Raw genomic sequence first — 21920 nt, 5'->3', positions numbered from 1 at the left:
TAGCCAGCGAGGCTTATCTCGTCGGCCTCTTCGAAGACACCAACTTGTGCGCCATCCACGCCAAACGTGTCACCATCATGCCGAAAGACATCCAATTGGCGAGACGCATTCGTGGCGAGAGGGCTTAAATTTCCTCCATCCATCCATCCATCCATCCGATCCGACCATCTAGAATTAACAAATTCTTCATCTTCGAAGGTGTTAAAAGAAGAAAAAAAAAATCGGTTCTTTTCAGAACCACAATTATTTTCCAACGAATTGAAAATTTATCGTTCGCGCATGCAACTTTTTGAGATTGAAAAAAAAAAAAAAAAAAAAAAAAAGTTAGGTTATGTGATTTATTCACAAAATTCGTACTTACATAAAACGATAAACTTTTGCTTTTTTCTTTCACATTAAATTTTCTTTTAACTGAGACTATTTGAAACATTATTATATAATAAAGTTTATCATTCTTTGTAATAACACTGTTTCGACAGTCAAATGAATAGACAAGAAAATCAAATGAAAGTATGTATCTCCTCAACAGAATGTGCATTGTCCAAGCGAATCTTTCGTTCGTTTCTTGAAAATAATTGTGGCCCTGAAAAGGGCCATTTATTTGTATCGATGGTGCCCCTACGTCGATATATACGATCGGAGCACGTTCCCGAAACCACCAGGACGTCGTCGTCGTTGAAAAAATTAAATCATCGTCGTCGACTTTTCACTTCTTTCTCTTGGGTGAAGCGGTTTTTTTCGCTTTGGCGGTGACGGCTTTGGCCGTTTTCGGTTTCGGCGCTTTCGGTTTCTTGGTTGGACCGGCCTTGTTGGATTTCTTCGCTTTCGATGGCGTCTTGGGTTTGACGGGCGATCTGGAGGCGGCGCTGGCTTTCTTTTCGGGAGCGGACGCAGCCTTTCTAGCCTTCGATACGGCGACGCTCTTCTTTTCGGCGGCAGTTTTCTTAGACTTGGCCGAAGCGGCGGGGGCGGCCTTCTTACCGGCTTTTGAGGCGGATCCTTTTTCGGCGGACGTCGGCGCTGACGCGACGGAACGTTTAGCAACGCCCGTCTTCTTGGATTTCGCCGATGACGACGCGGTCGCAGCGGCAGATCTCTTTTTCGTGGCGGACGGAGCCTTAGCTGCACCGGTGACGGCAGAAGCCAACTTGAACGAACCGGAAGCTCCTTTTCCTTTGGTTTGGACCAACGAACCGGATGCGACCGGCGCCCTTAAGGTACTTCTTGATGAAAGGCGCAAATTTTTCCGCGTCGACTTTGTAGTTGGCCGCGACATATTTCTTGATCGCCTGCAACGAAGAACCGCCGCGTTCCTTCAAGCCTTTGATGGCGTTGGTGACCATCTCCGAAGTGGGCGGATGAGAAGGTTTGCTTCTCGGATTTTTGGGCTTCTTCTCCTTCTTCACCGGTGAGGAGCCGGAAGTGGCACCGGCGACCGTCGAAGCTGCTTGATTTTCTACGTCGGCCATATTTTCGTCTATCGCGCGCGCGTTTTTTTCTTTTTATTATAGGTAGGCTTATTCTTCGGTGAAAGAACGAATGAACTTTACAGAACGAATTGGGCGCCAAAGTCAAAGTGTTGGCGCGTTCGAAAACGCGCGGACCGCGGACTAAACGAGAGCCTTCTCGTCGAGTTAGAAAATTCAGTGGGCCTCGAATACAGCTTTCGCGTGATGGCATCGTTCTCTTTACGCGAAGATCACCGCCTCCGGGTGCGGGAACATGAGCGATTCGGTCGGCGATGGCCTCCTGAATAACCTCAAGTTTTCCCGGACGACCAGCCGACCTCCAAAAGCGAACAAGGACCGATCGAACGTCGACTCGAACAAAGACCCTCCGAAACAAGGAGATGACATCCAAGTTCGACGCCGACGTTACGCGTTTTCCACGAATAACAGGAAAGTTCCGCTTTCGACCAGACAAACTTGGAAGCATCCTCTACAAGTTTCACGAACGAATCGGTCGAAAAGTACGTGCGATCTTTTCGAAAATCGCCTCGCAAAGAGACGCAGCACGGATCGGAGCGACGACCGACGAACCTGCAGAGTGTAGGAAAAAAATTCACAAACGGTCGAAGATGACGTCCGAGAAGGTCGAATTTTTTCAAGAACGAAGATAAAACCTTCGCCTTTCGTAGGAGTTGATTTTTGAAAACGATCTTGACGAACAGGTCGGAAAAAAAAACGATGTCAATTTCGGACTCGACCATGAGAAACGAATTTGTACGACGAACGGACTTTTCGAACGACTTTTTTCGCAAAATCGACATTTTTTCCTCAAAAATTACCTCACACGACGAAATCCCATCATCGAAACATCACCGAAAACAGTTTTGACGGCGAAATTCTCGTCAATTTTACGAAAATAAAGGGAAAATCAGACGGACCACCGTCGAACATCCAGCGACGGGAACGGACGAGTTTTTTAATTTTTCTTGCCAATTCATTGCGAAAGAAGCAATTTTTCTCGACGAAACCATTTTATAATCATAAAAAAAACTCCCCAAACACCACAAACCAACAAAAATACGGAAATCTTGCATTGTTTGCATTTTTCAGACACTCTAAATAAAACTACGTCGATGTCGGCGGATTTTCAGTCGGTCGTCGGTCGACAGAAATCCAACGAAATTTTCATTTGTTCTTCTCAAAAACGAAAAACAAACAAATCAACAAAACATTCCCTACTATTAGTCGACATTTCGAGCAGAAACTACGAACGTCGAAAGATTTAAAAAATGAAATATGTAGGTGTGCGTGCGTGCGTACTTACTTGAAACTTTTTTCTTGTTTCATCGTCGCACTGGAACAAATTAAATTTTAATGCAATGTAAACGCGACCACACTTTCGACGAAAACATCTCTATGAATCGAACGACGTCGGAAAAAGAATAAATCGAGAAGAGAACAAATCATGAAACAACACACACCCACCCCGCCCGGCCCGGCCAGAGTGGTGGGAATTTCGATGAATGAACAGACAAAGAAACCAACTCTGTTATCAGTTCTAAGAAAGAAAGCAGGTAGCGGCGGCGGCGAACCTTCGACCGTACTACGGTCAGTTCATGAATTAACCCCGTCCGTTCGGAGTTTATTCATCTCCGGTCCGTGTCGGCGTTTACTTCAAGTGGGTGCTATTTCCATCTAAGCAAGCAAGTGAGTAAGTAAGTTCTCAAATTTTAAATTACGTTAATCGCAAGTGACTCGTTGAGATCGTCAAACGAACAATTTAATTTAACGCCTCATACGAGTTTTTTTTTTTCGTCATTTTGTCGCAAAAAAAAAACTAAAAAACGACTCGCAAAAAAAAATTTTTTTTTTTTCTTCTTTTAAATCTTGTACATTTTCTGACATGTGTACCATCGAAAAATGTCACATCCAAACGATCGAACAATCACAAAAAATCGTCAACGTACCATCTTGGAAAATTTTACCAGGCAACGACCATACCACGTTGAAAACTACCGGTTCTCGTCCGATCACCGAAGTCAAGCAACGTCGGGCGCGGTCAGTACTTGGATGGGTGACCGCTTGGGAACACCGCGTGCCGTTGTCTCTACTCTTTTCTTTTTTTATTAACATTTCTGATGTCAAACTTTTTTTAAATATATTTTTCACTATTTATATTTTCTCTCAGGAACTTATATAGTATGAAGACGAAAATTTTTAATTCGTTCGAGTTGAATTTGTGGTTCTGAAAAGAACCGATTTTTTTTCTTTTTTTTCCAACCAACTTCCAAGCTGCTCGAGGAGGATTTATTTTGAACTGGTGTATTTGGTGACGGCCTTGGTTCCTTCAGAAACGGCGTGCTTCGCCAATTCACCGGGCAAAAGAAGACGCACCGCCGTCTGGATCTCCCTGCTGGTTATGGTCGAACGTTTGTTGTAATGAGCGAGGCGACTGGCTTCAGCAGCTATACGTTCGAAGATGTCGTTCACGAAACTGTTCATGATAGACATAGCCTTGCTGGAGATACCGGTATCGGGATGGACCTGCTTCAACACCTTGTAAATGTAGATGGCGTAACTCTCCTTCCTCCTGCGCTTCTTTTTCTTGTCGCTCTTCGAGATGTTCTTTTGAGCTTTTCCGGCCTTCTTGGCCGCCTTACCGCTGGTCTTGGGTGGCATTCTCTTCTAGTCGTCGAGTTAAAAAAACGTTTAAAAACAGAAAACGAGACAGACACGACGTGCACGTTACGACGAGTATACTCGATCTAAAACGCCGCACACCTAAAATCCCTCTATTTATAACGAGCGAGCGACAAACAGGCGCTCCGCCTTAGTTCGTCGTTCGACCATTGCCCTAACGAGATGGCGCTGTACCGACCATATAAATTTCTAGCCTTCGCCGCGTTCGGCATTTATTTCAAGCCGTACGTTTGTCAGTGCGCTTCGTGTCAGTCGCAGTAGGTGTTTTGCTGTTTATATCGTATAACAACATGTCCGGAAGAGGAAAAGGAGGTAAAGTGAAGGGAAAGGCGAAGTCTCGTTCCAGTCGTGCCGGACTTCAGTTTCCCGTCGGCAGAATTCATCGTCTTCTGCGTAAAGGAAACTACGCCGAAAGAGTGGGTGCAGGTGCTCCCGTTTATTTGGCGGCCGTAATGGAATATCTAGCCGCCGAAGTTCTCGAATTGGCAGGAAACGCCGCCAGAGATAACAAGAAAACCCGTATCATTCCGAGACATCTTCAATTGGCTATAAGGAACGACGAGGAGTTAAACAAGCTCCTTTCCGGCGTTACCATCGCCCAAGGCGGTGTCTTGCCCAACATCCAGGCGGTGTTGTTGCCCAAGAAGACCGAAAAGAAGCCTTAAATTTAATTCTTCGCCGCCGTCATCTCGAACGAAAAACAAAAACTTTTATAAAAACCATCTTCACATCGGCCCTTCTCAGGGCCAAAAATTCAACTCGAACGAATTGATTTTTTCGCCAAAATACAACAACCTATGAGAATCATGTTAAAAAGTCTTTTAGATATTTTAAAGTTAAACCGATCAATTAATTCATTATACGAGCGTAGACTGAACGGAAGATTTTCGATTACATTCAACCAAGAAAGATGATTTTTACGACTTTTCATCGTAATTTTTAGAAAAATTCAATGCCCGACTAAAGCACGAACTCGACAACTCTATCTATAATAATTTATTGATTATCTAATTCAAGAAACATTCCGATTCGTCGTAAATTTCTTCACATTTCGCACATTAATCTGTTAAGAACATACACACACACACCGGTCGCCTATACGTGCTCTCCGTCTCGATAATTTCTTGCAGCAGCAGTCGTCAGCGGTGAGCCGTAATACTACAATCAATCGTTTTATTTGCTATGAGATTTTGTTTCAAGTCACGTCTGAGGAGAGTAACTCTACCCCATATTGGACATAACCTCAAATATACTCTTCGTGGCAAAAACGTTCTTTTAACGATGGTCATTCTAACCTAAAACTGCTGTCAAAATTGTCAAAGTCGCCGCCTGGATCACAAATTAAAATGATCACTCACTCCGTACGATTTTCATTTCGATTTGAAGACAAACACACAATTGAGCAACATATTTAATTCGTTTGATTTATTTTGTGGTTCTGAAAAGAACCGTTTTTTTTTTGTTTGTTTGTTTGCTTGCCTGCGGGGGGTTTGTTGTTATTCCTCTGAGGATGCGGATACACGTCATAAAATGATAAAATTAACCGCCGAAACCGTAAAGGGTACGACCTTGACGTTTCAGGGCGTAGACGACGTCCATGGCGGTGACGGTCTTACGTTTTGCGTGTTCGGTGTAAGTTACGGCGTCACGGATGACGTTCTCGAGGAAGACCTTCAACACACCTCTGGTTTCTTCGTAGATGAGACCGGAAATACGTTTCACACCACCACGACGAGCCAATCTTCTGATCGCCGGTTTCGTTATACCTTGGATGTTATCGCGTAGAACTTTGCGATGACGTTTGGCGCCACCTTTTCCCAATCCTTTGCCACCTTTACCACGACCGGTCATCTTGATAAAATTAGGAAATTCTTCGTACAAAACGACGTAGCTTCGACCAAGTTCGTTATGGAACTAACGTCAAAATTTCATTCCGCGGGACTATTTATAAGTTACGGCAGCTCCACCTCGCGTTAAAAACGAATCCACCAATGGCGTCGCCGTATGACTCATCGAGTTTATAAAACGGCCGTTGGCGCGACGAAAATTTTCAGTTGACTTTCGAACGTTCGTACGTACGGTCGGTCGTTCGGTCGAAGCAAGCAAGCAAGCCACTACCTACGTTAATTCTTTTCATTTGATTCATCCGATATCCGAGATGGCGAGAACTAAACAGACGGCTCGTAAATCTACCGGTGGCAAGGCACCTAGAAAACAGTTGGCCACGAAGGCGGCCAGAAAAAGCGCTCCCGCCACCGGAGGTGTCAAGAAACCTCACCGTTACAGGCCCGGTACGGTCGCCCTTCGTGAGATTCGTCGTTATCAAAAGAGCACTGAACTTTTGATCCGCAAGCTGCCTTTCCAACGTCTCGTCCGAGAGATCGCCCAAGATTTCAAGACCGATCTCCGTTTCCAAAGTTCGGCCGTGATGGCACTTCAAGAAGCCAGCGAGGCTTATCTCGTCGGCCTCTTCGAAGACACCAACTTGTGCGCCATCCACGCCAAACGTGTCACCATCATGCCGAAAGACATCCAATTGGCGAGACGCATTCGTGGCGAGAGGGCTTAAATTTCCTCCATCCATCCATCCATCCATCCGATCCGACCATCTAGAATTAACAAATTCTTCATCTTCGAAGGTGTTAAAAGAAGAAAAAAAAAATCGGTTCTTTTCAGAACCACAATTATTTTCCAACGAATTGAAAATTTATCGTTCGCGCATGCAACTTTTTGAGATTGAAAAAAAAAAAAAAAAAAAAAAAAAGTTAGGTTATGTGATTTATTCACAAAATTCGTACTTACATAAAACGATAAACTTTTGCTTTTTTCTTTCACATTAAATTTTCTTTTAACTGAGACTATTTGAAACATTATTATATAATAAAGTTTATCATTCTTTGTAATAACACTGTTTCGACAGTCAAATGAATAGACAAGAAAATCAAATGAAAGTATGTATCTCCTCAACAGAATGTGCATTGTCCAAGCGAATCTTTCGTTCGTTTCTTGAAAATAATTGTGGCCCTGAAAAGGGCCATTTATTTGTATCGATGGTGCCCCTACGTCGATATATACGATCGGAGCACGTTCCCGAAACCACCAGGACGTCGTCGTCGTTGAAAAAATTAAATCATCGTCGTCGACTTTTCACTTCTTTCTCTTGGGTGAAGCGGTTTTTTTCGCTTTGACGGTGACGGCTTTGGCCGTTTTCGGTTTCGGCGCTTTCGGTTTCTTGGTTGGACCGGCCTTGTTGGATTTCTTCGCTTTCGATGGCGTCTTGGGTTTGACGGGCGATCTGGAGGCGGCGCTGGCTTTCTTTTCGGGAGCGGACGCAGCCTTTCTAGCCTTCGATACGGCGACGCTCTTCTTTTCGGCGGCAGTTTTCTTAGACTTGGCCGAAGCGGCGGGGGCGGCCTTCTTACCGGCTTTTGAGGCGGATCCTTTTTCGGCGGACGTCGGCGCTGACGCGACGGAACGTTTAGCAACGCCCGTCTTCTTGGATTTCGCCGATGACGACGCGGTCGCAGCGGCAGATCTCTTTTTCGTGGCGGACGGAGCCTTAGCTGCACCGGTGACGGCAGAAGCCAACTTGAACGAACCGGAAGCTCCTTTTCCTTTGGTTTGGACCAACGAACCGGATGCGACGGCGCCCTTAAGGTACTTCTTGATGAAAGGCGCAAATTTTTCCGCGTCGACTTTGTAGTTGGCCGCGACATATTTCTTGATCGCCTGCAACGAAGAACCGCCGCGTTCCTTCAAGCCTTTGATGGCGTTGGTGACCATCTCCGAAGTGGGCGGATGAGAAGGTTTGCTTCTCGGATTTTTGGGCTTCTTCTCCTTCTTCACCGGTGAGGAGCCGGAAGTGGCACCGGCGACCGTCGAAGCTGCTTGATTTTCTACGTCGGCCATATTTTCGTCTATCGCGCGCGCGTTTTTTTCTTTTTATTATAGGTAGGCTTATTCTTCGGTGAAAGAACGAATGAACTTTACAGAACGAATTGGGCGCCAAAGTCAAAGTGTTGGCGCGTTCGAAAACGCGCGGACCGCGGACTAAACGAGAGCCTTCTCGTCGAGTTAGAAAATTCAGTGGGCCTCGAATACAGCTTTCGCGTGATGGCATCGTTCTCTTTACGCGAAGATCACCGCCTCCGGGTGCGGGAACATGAGCGATTCGGTCGGCGATGGCCTCCTGAATAACCTCAAGTTTTCCCGGACGACCAGCCGACCTCCAAAAGCGAACAAGGACCGATCGAACGTCGACTCGAACAAAGACCCTCCGAAACAAGGAGATGACATCCAAGTTCGACGCCGACGTTACGCGTTTTCCACGAATAACAGGAAAGTTCCGCTTTCGACCAGACAAACTTGGAAGCATCCTCTACAAGTTTCACGAACGAATCGGTCGAAAAGTACGTGCGATCTTTTCGAAAATCGCCTCGCAAAGAGACGCAGCACGGATCGGAGCGACGACCGACGAACCTGCAGAGTGTAGGAAAAAAATTCACAAACGGTCGAAGATGACGTCCGAGAAGGTCGAATTTTTTCAAGAACGAAGATAAAACCTTCGCCTTTCGTAGGAGTTGATTTTTGAAAACGATCTTGACGAACAGGTCGGAAAAAAAACGATGTCAATTTCGGACTCGACCATGAGAAACGAATTTGTACGACGAACGGACTTTTCGAACGACTTTTTTCGCAAAATCGACATTTTTTCCTCAAAAATTACCTCACACGACGAAATCCCATCATCGAAACATCACCGAAAACAGTTTTGACGGCGAAATTCTCGTCAATTTTACGAAAATAAAGGGAAAATCAGACGGACCACCGTCGAACATCCAGCGACGGGAACGGACGAGTTTTTTAATTTTTCTTGCCAATTCATTGCGAAAGAAGCAATTTTTCTCGACGAAACCATTTTATAATCATAAAAAAAACTCCCCAAACACCACAAACCAACAAAAATACGGAAATCTTGCATTGTTTGCATTTTTCAGACACTCTAAATAAAACTACGTCGATGTCGGCGGATTTTCAGTCGGTCGTCGGTCGACAGAAATCCAACGAAATTTTCATTTGTTCTTCTCAAAAACGAAAAACAAACAAATCAACAAAACATTCCCTACTATTAGTCGACATTTCGAGCAGAAACTACGAACGTCGAAAGATTTAAAAAATGAAATATGTAGGTGTGCGTGCGTGCGTACTTACTTGAAACTTTTTTCTTGTTTCATCGTCGCACTGGAACAAATTAAATTTTAATGCAATGTAAACGCGACCACACTTTCGACGAAAACATCTCTATGAATCGAACGACGTCGGAAAAAGAATAAATCGAGAAGAGAACAAATCATGAAACAACACACACCCACCCCGCCCGGCCCGGCCAGAGTGGTGGGAATTTCGATGAATGAACAGACAAAGAAACCAACTCTGTTATCAGTTCTAAGAAAGAAAGCAGGTAGCGGCGGCGGCGAACCTTCGACCGTACTACGGTCAGTTCATGAATTAACCCCGTCCGTTCGGAGTTTATTCATCTCCGGTCCGTGTCGGCGTTTACTTCAAGTGGGTGCTATTTCCATCTAAGCAAGCAAGTGAGTAAGTAAGTTCTCAAATTTTAAATTACGTTAATCGCAAGTGACTCGTTGAGATCGTCAAACGAACAATTTAATTTAACGCCTCATACGAGTTTTTTTTTTTCGTCATTTTGTCGCAAAAAAAAAACTAAAAAACGACTCGCAAAAAAAAATTTTTTTTTTTTCTTCTTTTAAATCTTGTACATTTTCTGACATGTGTACCATCGAAAAATGTCACATCCAAACGATCGAACAATCACAAAAAATCGTCAACGTACCATCTTGGAAAATTTTACCAGGCAACGACCATACCACGTTGAAAACTACCGGTTCTCGTCCAGTCTTGTCCGAGCGCTCGTAGCGAACGGACGTGCGATAGAGAGCTCCCCCTCTCAGTGTTTAAGTTGTGACCACAGTGCAAAGTGCCACGTGCCTTGAATAAAGTGAATCGTGTCCCAATTGTTGTTTTAACAACAAGAGGAATTAAACCAAGTTCGATACAGCGCAGGCTGGTTAAGCCTGCACTGACCACCGAAAACATGGCCAGTTCGAGCCTCAACTGGCTGAAGCCGAAGAAAACGGTGAAAAAAGTGAAACAAAAGGTGAGGTACGTGCCAGTACCAATCGACGCTAACCGATTTCAACCAATCTCTTCTGATGAAGAGGATGAAGAAGACAACATGGAGACGGAGGAAACATCCTCCAGGACAAAAACCACCGCGACCGCGAACGAAAGGAGACCGCCGCCGATCATCATCCACGGCCGGAACATAACGCACAACCGTCTCAAAGAATTGTTCGCGGATTGCGACAACGGTTACCAGGTCCGTTACACAAGGGAGAAGACCCTTGTGTACCCCAACACAACAGACATCCACACGAAGATGAGAAACAACCTCACGACTGGAAAAGTAGAGTTCCACACGTTCACACCAAAAGGACTCAAAACGTCAACGTTCGTCATTAAGGGTTTGGACAACAACCCTGAGCCCGAATCCGTTCTTGCAGAGCTCAAGAACTGCAAGATCGAAGCCACCAATGTGAGGAAAATGGGGCCCAACACCAAGAGGCCCCATTACATCGCAACAGTGACCGACAGCGAGACTGCCGAGTCACTCAACAAGAAATGTCGGGCGATTCTCAACGTCAGGGTGCGTTTCGAGAAATACCTCAATAAGAAGAAGATGACACAGTGCCACCGGTGCCAGGCATGGGGCCACGGCACGAGGAACTGTAACCTCGAACCGACGTGCGTAAGATGCTCCCAGTACCACTGGACCCGCGACTGCCCCCATAAGCCCGACCCGACGTACATTCCCAAATGTGCCAACTGCGGGAAACAAGGACACGCTGCCTCGCAAACCACGTGCGAGGTCTACATCGCCAAGGTAACCCGCATCGAGGAACTCCAAGAAGAAAGGCGTCAGAAGGTCGCCAACAAGAGGGCTAAATTAGCCCCCGCGCCGATCCCAAAGGTCAATCCGTGGACCCAGCCAAAGAAACCAACAGGTGAGTCCATTGTTTTTACTAATAAATCATTTCCGCCTCTGCCGACGCCTTCAACGAGCGCAGCAAATTCGCCAATTTTAACAAGGCAAACACCAACCAAAACGAAAATTCCAGAAACAAGCAGCATGACAGAATTTTGTAAAATAAACGCCGAAATTTCCAGGCTGAACAAAAATGTAAATATGAAAAATCTGCTCATAATACTTAAAGAACTGAACAATGCACTTGAAAAATGCCAGTCTCAACAAGAAAAGCTGTTCGTCTGCATAGACGTTCTATCCAAAATGGGAGACGCTGGCTATGAGCTGTAAATTGACGATAGTTCACTGGAACGCAAACGGTCTGCATGAAAAAGCTGCGGAATTATTGAATTTTATTAAAAATGGTGGAATTCACATTATGGCAATTAGCGAAACGCGTCTCAAAAGTAAAGATCGGCTTAAATTCACCAATTACACGGTTCTCAGAAAGGACAGAACGGATGTCATTAGGGGAGGTGGGGTTGCTCTCCTAATCCGTAATGACGTCCCCTTTGAACACATTCCCACCCCAAATGTAAGATTCCTCGAAACCCTAACGATTAAGATCGAGAACAACATTTTCATAACATCAGTTTACAACCGACCAATCAACTCAATTAGGGACGCGGATTTAGACATAATCAATAATCTGGGAAGAAAACAATTAATTCTCGGGGACTTCAATGCGAGACACACAAGCTGGGGTTGTCACGCAAACAATAGTAACGGGTTCAGGCTCTACAATTACGTAGAAAACACAAGCTTGATAATTAACAGAACTGCTGATCCAACTCATTTCCCAATTAACGGCATGACACCTACCTACATTGACTTGACAATCACGAAAAACATGGTAATCTCAGAACCCAGATCAGTGACCGCACTCAACTCGGATCACAATCCTGTGATTCTTGAGATTCCTGACATGACAATCAAAGACAAAACAATCCAAATCAATTCCTATAAACAAACCAACTGGCCCCTCTTCCGCAAAACCCTTGACAGACATGTTGAACTGACGGAAATCATTGGCACGAAAGATGATCTTGATAAACAGATTGAACTGTTCATTAAGGCCATCCAGAAGGCCAAAGACCAAGTCACGACGACGAAAACAATAAATCCTTTTCGAGACGAAATTCCGAAAGCAACCATAGAGAAAATAAAACTCAAGAACCGAATCAGAAAACTGTACCAAAGAACACGAGACCCATTTTTCAAAAACCAAGCATCTGAATTAACCAGAGAAATTAAACAAGAAATAAAAGAATTCAGACAGAACAAATGGGAAACAAAACTTGGCAAATTAAATCCGCACGATAATTCTCTATGGAAAATGACAAAAGCTCTCAAAAGACGATTTACCCCCATCTCTATCCTTAAATCCAATAACAACACAGCATTTAATAATGTGGAAAAAGCAAACACACTGGCAACATATTATGAAACGATCCACACAAGTGATAATCACAACACACCCGAACAAACAGAAATAATTGAAACAGTAAACTCTTTCAATAGTGACAATTCCCAGATAGACGCGCCTACGGCCGTCAAACCCACAGAAATCGCAAAAATCATAAGCACTTTACCGAATAACAAAGCCCCGGGAAATGACGGCATTGAAAACAGAATACTGAAAAATCTTACAGCGAAAGCTGTAAAACAACTAACGAATATAATAAATGCCATGCTTAATCTTTGTATCTTCCCGGAAAAACTTAAAGTAGCAGATGTCATCCCCATTTTGAAACCGGGGAAAAACCCCAATGCACCAAACGCATACAGACCAATTAGCCTTCTACCAACAATATCAAAAGTTGCGGAAAAGGTAATCCAAAAACGAATTAATAAGCACATTAAAGAAAACAAAATTTTACCGCCAGAGCAATTTGGTTTTCGGGAACGACATAATACCACACAGCAAGTCCTCAGACTAATAAATGACATAACCAATAATTACAACACGAAAAGCATAACAGCAATGACATGTCTTGATATTGAAAAAGCATTTGATAAAGTCTGGACAAAAGGACTAATTTACAAAATGATTCAATTGAAGTTCCCGACGCACATTACTAAATTAATAAACTCGTACTTAACAGAGAGAAAGTTCAGAGTAAAGGTAGAAGGCGAAAAGTCGGAAATGAAATCAATAAATGCGGGAGTCCCACAAGGCTCAGTGCTTGGGCCAATACTATTTAATATTTACATTCATGACATCACTAAATTCGCACAAACCAATTTAGCTTTGTACGCGGACGACACCGCCATCTACGCTAAGTCTCATTCGGGTCAGGTCGCACTCAAACAAGTTCAGATCCACATTAATCAACTCGAGAAATTCTACGCGAAATGGAAGATTAAACTCAACGCGGACAAAACGGAAACGGTCATTTTTGCAAAAAGATTCACCGGGCTAAAGATCAATAAAAAACTAAAGGTAGGGGACAGTGAAATTGAAATTAAGAACTCTGTGAAATATCTAGGAGTCACCCTAGACAAAAGGCTAAACCTAAATGAACACATAAAGAAAACGAGACAAAAAGGTGAAGCCGTCCTCAAGCAATTGTACCCATTGTTGGTCAAAAACAACTATCTAAACACGAAAAATAAGTTGCTTCTGTACAAATGCATCTTACGCCCCATCATAACATACGCAGCGCCCATCTACCGGCACAAACCACACACTCCACTAATTCCTTTGCAAAGATTTCAAAATAAATGCTTAAGACTTGCCCTTAACGCAGACAGATACACTCCGCTCCGTCAACTTCATCAGGACGCGAATCTTCCACTCCTACACCATTACATCCATTCCCTTTCCGATAAATTCTACGAGAAGCAGGTGCGGCACGTACCTCTTCTCAAACAATCCCTCAAACACCCAGCAGGAACTCACAAGTTCCCGCACTCGGGTGTCCCCAATCTAGACCGGATAATCCGCTGAATTTTGTTACAGGCAAAAGGCAGCGGAAGAAGAACCGTAAACGGCAATCGACCAGCCACTGACCATATCGGAACAGGAGTCCAGGAGCCCCCTGGAACATCAATCCGAGGATCAGGAGTCCCCGGAGCCCCCTGAAACCTCACCACTAGACCATACCGAACCAGGAGCCCAGGAGCTCCCTGGAAACAGAAACCGGACCGGAAGTCCCAAGACCTCTTTGAGGTCAACACTGTAAATAGTTTTTTTAAATATCCTTTGTACATAGTAGATAATAAGGTTAGGGTTTTTACTAAAATTTCATTTTCCCTAAATTAAGGTAACCGATAAGTAGGCTAAACACCACAAATGTATGCAACCAAGGTTGCCGGTGAGCCATAAAATAAATGTAATATCTTAGATTGTATAATAAATGTAGGCTAGGTTAAGGCATCAGCGCCACACATTAGCATAAGTTAATCTTAAGTGTGATATGTATTATCTTAGTGATTACATGCGTAACTTCAACCGAATAAAAATCCTGTTGAATTTGAATTTGGTTCTCGTCCGATCACCGAAGTCAAGCAACGTCGGGCGCGGTCAGTACTTGGATGGGTGACCGCTTGGGAACACCGCGTGCCGTTGTCTCTTCTACTCTTTTCTTTTTTTATTAACATTTCTGATGTCAAACTTTTTTTAAATATATTTTTCACTATTTATATTTTCTCTCAGGAACTTATATAGTATGAAGACGAAAATTTTTAATTCGTTCGAGTTGAATTTGTGGTTCTGAAAAGAACCGATTTTTTTTCTTTTTTTTCCAACCAACTTCCAAGCTGCTCGAGGAGGATTTATTTTGAACTGGTGTATTTGGTGACGGCCTTGGTTCCTTCAGAAACGGCGTGCTTCGCCAATTCACCGGGCAAAAGAAGACGCACCGCCGTCTGGATCTCCCTGCTGGTTATGGTCGAACGTTTGTTGTAATGAGCGAGGCGACTGGCTTCAGCAGCTATACGTTCGAAGATGTCGTTCACGAAACTGTTCATGATAGACATAGCCTTGCTGGAGATACCGGTATCGGGATGGACCTGCTTCAACACCTTGTAAATGTAGATGGCGTAACTCTCCTTCCTCCTGCGCTTCTTTTTCTTGTCGCTCTTCGAGATGTTCTTTTGAGCTTTTCCGGCCTTCTTGGCCGCCTTACCGCTGGTCTTGGGTGGCATTCTCTTCTAGTCGTCGAGTTAAAAAAACGTTTAAAAACAGAAAACGAGACAGACACGACGTGCACGTTACGACGAGTATACTCGATCTAAAACGCCGCACACCTAAAATCCCTCTATTTATAACGAGCGAGCGACAAACAGGCGCTCCGCCTTAGTTCGTCGTTCGACCATTGCCCTAACGAGATGGCGCTGTACCGACCATATAAATTTCTAGCCTTCGCCGCGTTCGGCATTTATTTCAAGCCGTACGTTTGTCAGTGCGCTTCGTGTCAGTCGCAGTAGGTGTTTTGCTGTTTATATCGTATAACAACATGTCCGGAAGAGGAAAAGGAGGTAAAGTGAAGGGAAAGGCGAAGTCTCGTTCCAGTCGTGCCGGACTTCAGTTTCCCGTCGGCAGAATTCATCGTCTTCTGCGTAAAGGAAACTACGCCGAAAGAGTGGGTGCAGGTGCTCCCGTTTATTTGGCGGCCGTAATGGAATATCTAGCCGCCGAAGTTCTCGAATTGGCAGGAAACGCCGCCAGAGATAACAAGAAAACCCGTATCATTCCGAGACATCTTCAATTGGCTATAAGGAACGACGAGGAGTTAAACAAGCTCCTTTCCGGCGTTACCATCGCCCAAGGCGGTGTCTTGCCCAACATCCAGGCGGTGTTGTTGCCCAAGAAGACCGAAAAGAAGCCTTAAATTTAATTCTTCGCCGCCGTCATCTCGAACGAAAAACAAAAACTTTTATAAAAACCATCTTCACATCGGCCCTTCTCAGGGCCAAAAATTCAACTCGAACGAATTGATTTTTTCGCCAAAATACAACAACCTATGAGAATCATGTTAAAAAGTCTTTTAGATATTTTAAAGTTAAACCGATCAATTAATTCATTATACGAGCGTAGACTGAACGGAAGATTTTCGATTACATTCAACCAAGAAAGATGATTTTTACGACTTTTCATCGTAATTTTTAGAAAAATTCAATGCCCGACTAAAGCACGAACTCGACAACTCTATCTATAATAATTTATTGATTATCTAATTCAAGAAACATTCCGATTCGTCGTAAATTTCTTCACATTTCGCACATTAATCTGTTAAGAACATACACACACACACCGGTCGCCTATACGTGCTCTCCGTCTCGATAATTTCTTGCAGCAGCAGTCGTCAGCGGTGAGCCGTAATACTACAATCAATCGTTTTATTTGCTATGAGATTTTGTTTCAAGTCACGTCTGAGGAGAGTAACTCTACCCCATATTGGACATAACCTCAAATATACTCTTCGTGGCAAAAACGTTCTTTTAACGATGGTCATTCTAACCTAAAACTGCTGTCAAAATTGTCAAAGTCGCCGCCTGGATCACAAATTAAAATGATCACTCACTCCGTACGATTTTCATTTCGATTTGAAGACAAACACACAATTGAGCAACATATTTAATTCGTTTGATTTATTTTGTGGTTCTGAAAAGAACCGTTTTTTTTTGTTTGTTTGTTTGCTTGCCTGCGGGGGGTTTGTTGTTATTCCTCTGAGGATGCGGATACACGTCATAAAATGATAAAATTAACCGCCGAAACCGTAAAGGGTACGACCTTGACGTTTCAGGGCGTAGACGACGTCCATGGCGGTGACGGTCTTACGTTTTGCGTGTTCGGTGTAAGTTACGGCGTCACGGATGACGTTCTCGAGGAAGACCTTCAACACACCTCTGGTTTCTTCGTAGATGAGACCGGAAATACGTTTCACACCACCACGACGAGCCAATCTTCTGATCGCCGGTTTCGTTATACCTTGGATGTTATCGCGTAGAACTTTGCGATGACGTTTGGCGCCACCTTTTCCCAATCCTTTGCCACCTTTACCACGACCGGTCATCTTGATAAAATTAGGAAATTCTTCGTACAAAACGACGTAGCTTCGACCAAGTTCGTTATGGAACTAACGTCAAAATTTCATTCCGCGGGACTATTTATAAGTTACGGCAGCTCCACCTCGCGTTAAAAACGAATCCACCAATGGCGTCGCCGTATGACTCATCGAGTTTATAAAACGGCCGTTGGCGCGACGAAAATTTTCAGTTGACTTTCGAACGTTCGTACGTACGGTCGGTCGTTCGGTCGAAGCAAGCAAGCAAGCCACTACCTACGTTAATTCTTTTCATTTGATTCATCCGATATCCGAGATGGCGAGAACTAAACAGACGGCTCGTAAATCTACCGGTGGCAAGGCACCTAGAAAACAGTTGGCCACGAAGGCGGCCAGAAAAAGCGCTCCCGCCACCGGAGGTGTCAAGAAACCTCACCGTTACAGGCCCGGTACGGTCGCCCTTCGTGAGATTCGTCGTTATCAAAAGAGCACTGAACTTTTGATCCGCAAGCTGCCTTTCCAACGTCTCGTCCGAGAGATCGCCCAAGATTTCAAGACCGATCTCCGTTTCCAAAGTTCGGCCGTGATGGCACTTCAAGAAGCCAGCGAGGCTTATCTCGTCGGCCTCTTCGAAGACACCAACTTGTGCGCCATCCACGCCAAACGTGTCACCATCATGCCGAAAGACATCCAATTGGCGAGACGCATTCGTGGCGAGAGGGCTTAAATTTCCTCCATCCATCCATCCATCCATCCGATCCGACCATCTAGAATTAACAAATTCTTCATCTTCGAAGGTGTTAAAAGAAGAAAAAAAAAATCGGTTCTTTTCAGAACCACAATTATTTTCCAACGAATTGAAAATTTATCGTTCGCGCATGCAACTTTTTGAGATTGAAAAAAAAAAAAAAAAAAAAAAAAAGTTAGGTTATGTGATTTATTCACAAAATTCGTACTTACATAAAACGATAAACTTTTGCTTTTTTCTTTCACATTAAATTTTCTTTTAACTGAGACTATTTGAAACATTATTATATAATAAAGTTTATCATTCTTTGTAATAACACTGTTTCGACAGTCAAATGAATAGACAAGAAAATCAAATGAAAGTATGTATCTCCTCAACAGAATGTGCATTGTCCAAGCGAATCTTTCGTTCGTTTCTTGAAAATAATTGTGGCCCTGAAAAGGGCCATTTATTTGTATCGATGGTGCCCCTACGTCGATATATACGATCGGAGCACGTTCCCGAAACCACCAGGACGTCGTCGTCGTTGAAAAAATTAAATCATCGTCGTCGACTTTTCACTTCTTTCTCTTGGGTGAAGCGGTTTTTTTCGCTTTGACGGTGACGGCTTTGGCCGTTTTCGGTTTCGGCGCTTTCGGTTTCTTGGTTGGACCGGCCTTGTTGGATTTCTTCGCTTTCGATGGCGTCTTGGGTTTGACGGGCGATCTGGAGGCGGCGCTGGCTTTCTTTTCGGGAGCGGACGCAGCCTTTCTAGCCTTCGATACGGCGACGCTCTTCTTTTCGGCGGCAGTTTTCTTAGACTTGGCCGAAGCGGCGGGGGCGGCCTTCTTACCGGCTTTTGAGGCGGATCCTTTTTCGGCGGACGTCGGCGCTGACGCGACGGAACGTTTAGCAACGCCCGTCTTCTTGGATTTCGCCGATGACGACGCGGTCGCAGCGGCAGATCTCTTTTTCGTGGCGGACGGAGCCTTAGCTGCACCGGTGACGGCAGAAGCCAACTTGAACGAACCGGAAGCTCCTTTTCCTTTGGTTTGGACCAACGAACCGGATGCGACGGCGCCCTTAAGGTACTTCTTGATGAAAGGCGCAAATTTTTCCGCGTCGACTTTGTAGTTGGCCGCGACATATTTCTTGATCGCCTGCAACGAAGAACCGCCGCGTTCCTTCAAGCCTTTGATGGCGTTGGTGACCATCTCCGAAGTGGGCGGATGAGAAGGTTTGCTTCTCGGATTTTTGGGCTTCTTCTCCTTCTTCACCGGTGAGGAGCCGGAAGTGGCACCGGCGACCGTCGAAGCTGCTTGATTTTCTACGTCGGCCATATTTTCGTCTATCGCGCGCGCGTTTTTTTCTTTTTATTATAGGTAGGCTTATTCTTCGGTGAAAGAACGAATGAACTTTACAGAACGAATTGGGCGCCAAAGTCAAAGTGTTGGCGCGTTCGAAAACGCGCGGACCGCGGACTAAACGAGAGCCTTCTCGTCGAGTTAGAAAATTCAGTGGGCCTCGAATACAGCTTTCGCGTGATGGCATCGTTCTCTTTACGCGAAGATCACCGCCTCCGGGTGCGGGAACATGAGCGATTCGGTCGGCGATGGCCTCCTGAATAACCTCAAGTTTTCCCGGACGACCAGCCGACCTCCAAAAGCGAACAAGGACCGATCGAACGTCGACTCGAACAAAGACCCTCCGAAACAAGGAGATGACATCCAAGTTCGACGCCGACGTTACGCGTTTTCCACGAATAACAGGAAAGTTCCGCTTTCGACCAGACAAACTTGGAAGCATCCTCTACAAGTTTCACGAACGAATCGGTCGAAAAGTACGTGCGATCTTTTCGAAAATCGCCTCGCAAAGAGACGCAGCACGGATCGGAGCGACGACCGACGAACCTGCAGAGTGTAGGAAAAAAATTCACAAACGGTCGAAGATGACGTCCGAGAAGGTCGAATTTTTTCAAGAACGAAGATAAAACCTTCGCCTTTCGTAGGAGTTGATTTTTGAAAACGATCTTGACGAACAGGTCGGAAAAAAAACGATGTCAATTTCGGACTCGACCATGAGAAACGAATTTGTACGACGAACGGACTTTTCGAACGACTTTTTTCGCAAAATCGACATTTTTTCCTCAAAAATTACCTCACACGACGAAATCCCATCATCGAAACATCACCGAAAACAGTTTTGACGGCGAAATTCTCGTCAATTTTACGAAAATAAAGGGAAAATCAGACGGACCACCGTCGAACATCCAGCGACGGGAACGGACGAGTTTTTTAATTTTTCTTGCCAATTCATTGCGAAAGAAGCAATTTTTCTCGACGAAACCATTTTATAATCATAAAAAAAACTCCCCAAACACCACAAACCAACAAAAATACGGAAATCTTGCATTGTTTGCATTTTTCAGACACTCTAAATAAAACTACGTCGATGTCGGCGGATTTTCAGTCGGTCGTCGGTCGACAGAAATCCAACGAAATTTTCATTTGTTCTTCTCAAAAACGAAAAACAAACAAATCAACAAAACATTCCCTACTATTAGTCGACATTTCGAGCAGAAACTACGAACGTCGAAAGATTTAAAAAATGAAATATGTAGGTGTGCGTGCGTGCGTACTTACTTGAAACTTTTTTCTTGTTTCATCGTCGCACTGGAACAAATTAAATTTTAATGCAATGTAAACGCGACCACACTTTCGACGAAAACATCTCTATGAATCGAACGACGTCGGAAAAAGAATAAATCGAGAAGAGAACAAATCATGAAACAACACACACCCACCCCGCCCGGCCCGGCCAGAGTGGTGGGAATTTCGATGAATGAACAGACAAAGAAACCAACTCTGTTATCAGTTCTAAGAAAGAAAGCAGGTAGCGGCGGCGGCGAACCTTCGACCGTACTACGGTCAGTTCATGAATTAACCCCGTCCGTTCGGAGTTTATTCATCTCCGGTCCGTGTCGGCGTTTACTTCAAGTGGGTGCTATTTCCATCTAAGCAAGCAAGTGAGTAAGTAAGTTCTCAAATTTTAAATTACGTTAATCGCAAGTGACTCGTTGAGATCGTCAAACGAACAATTTAATTTAACGCCTCATACGAGTTTTTTTTTTTCGTCATTTTGTCGCAAAAAAAAAACTAAAAAACGACTCGCAAAAAAAAATTTTTTTTTTTTTCTTCTTTTAAATCTTGTACATTTTCTGACATGTGTACCATCGAAAAATGTCACATCCAAACGATCGAACAATCACAAAAAATCGTCAACGTACCATCTTGGAAAATTTTACCAGGCAACGACCATACCACGTTGAAAACTACCGGTTCTCGTCCGATCACCGAAGTCAAGCAACGTCGGGCGCGGTCAGTACTTGGATGGGTGACCGCTTGGGAACACCGCGTGCCGTTGTCTCTACTCTTTTCTTTTTTTATTAACATTTCTGATGTCAAACTTTTTTTAAATATATTTTTCACTATTTATATTTTCTCTCAGGAACTTATATAGTATGAAGACGAAAATTTTTAATTCGTTCGAGTTGAATTTGTGGTTCTGAAAAGAACCGATTTTTTTTCTTTTTTTTCCAACCAACTTCCAAGCTGCTCGAGGAGGATTTATTTTGAACTGGTGTATTTGGTGACGGCCTTGGTTCCTTCAGAAACGGCGTGCTTCGCCAATTCACCGGGCAAAAGAAGACGCACCGCCGTCTGGATCTCCCTGCTGGTTATGGTCGAACGTTTGTTGTAATGAGCGAGGCGACTGGCTTCAGCAGCTATACGTTCGAAGATGTCGTTCACGAAACTGTTCATGATAGACATAGCCTTGCTGGAGATACCGGTATCGGGATGGACCTGCTTCAACACCTTGTAAATGTAGATGGCGTAACTCTCCTTCCTCCTGCGCTTCTTTTTCTTGTC

At 44.2% G+C, this 21920-nt stretch overlaps 2 non-coding genes across 2 annotated transcripts; both read left to right on the top strand.

Moving 5' to 3' along the window:
- Nucleotides 1-3435: 3435 nt before the first annotated feature.
- On the top strand, nucleotides 3436-3555 carry LOC148165359 (5S ribosomal RNA). The gene has a single exon (XR_015771544.1). It is a non-coding gene; the product is annotated as a 5S ribosomal RNA (ribosomal RNA).
- A 17742-nt stretch (nucleotides 3556-21297) lies between these two features.
- On the top strand, nucleotides 21298-21417 carry LOC148165358 (5S ribosomal RNA). Its single transcript, XR_015771543.1, has one exon. It is a non-coding gene; the product is annotated as a 5S ribosomal RNA (ribosomal RNA).
- Nucleotides 21418-21920: the final 503 nt, after the last annotated feature.

This window comes from Gnatocerus cornutus, unplaced genomic scaffold (assembly GCF_029298725.1).
Source record: "Gnatocerus cornutus isolate USDA-ARS CGAHR unplaced genomic scaffold, icGnaCorn1.1 ctg00000357.1, whole genome shotgun sequence".
In the NCBI taxonomy this organism is placed as follows: domain Eukaryota; kingdom Metazoa; phylum Arthropoda; class Insecta; order Coleoptera; family Tenebrionidae; genus Gnatocerus; species Gnatocerus cornutus.
This window is presented reverse-complemented; position numbering and strand designations above follow the sequence as displayed.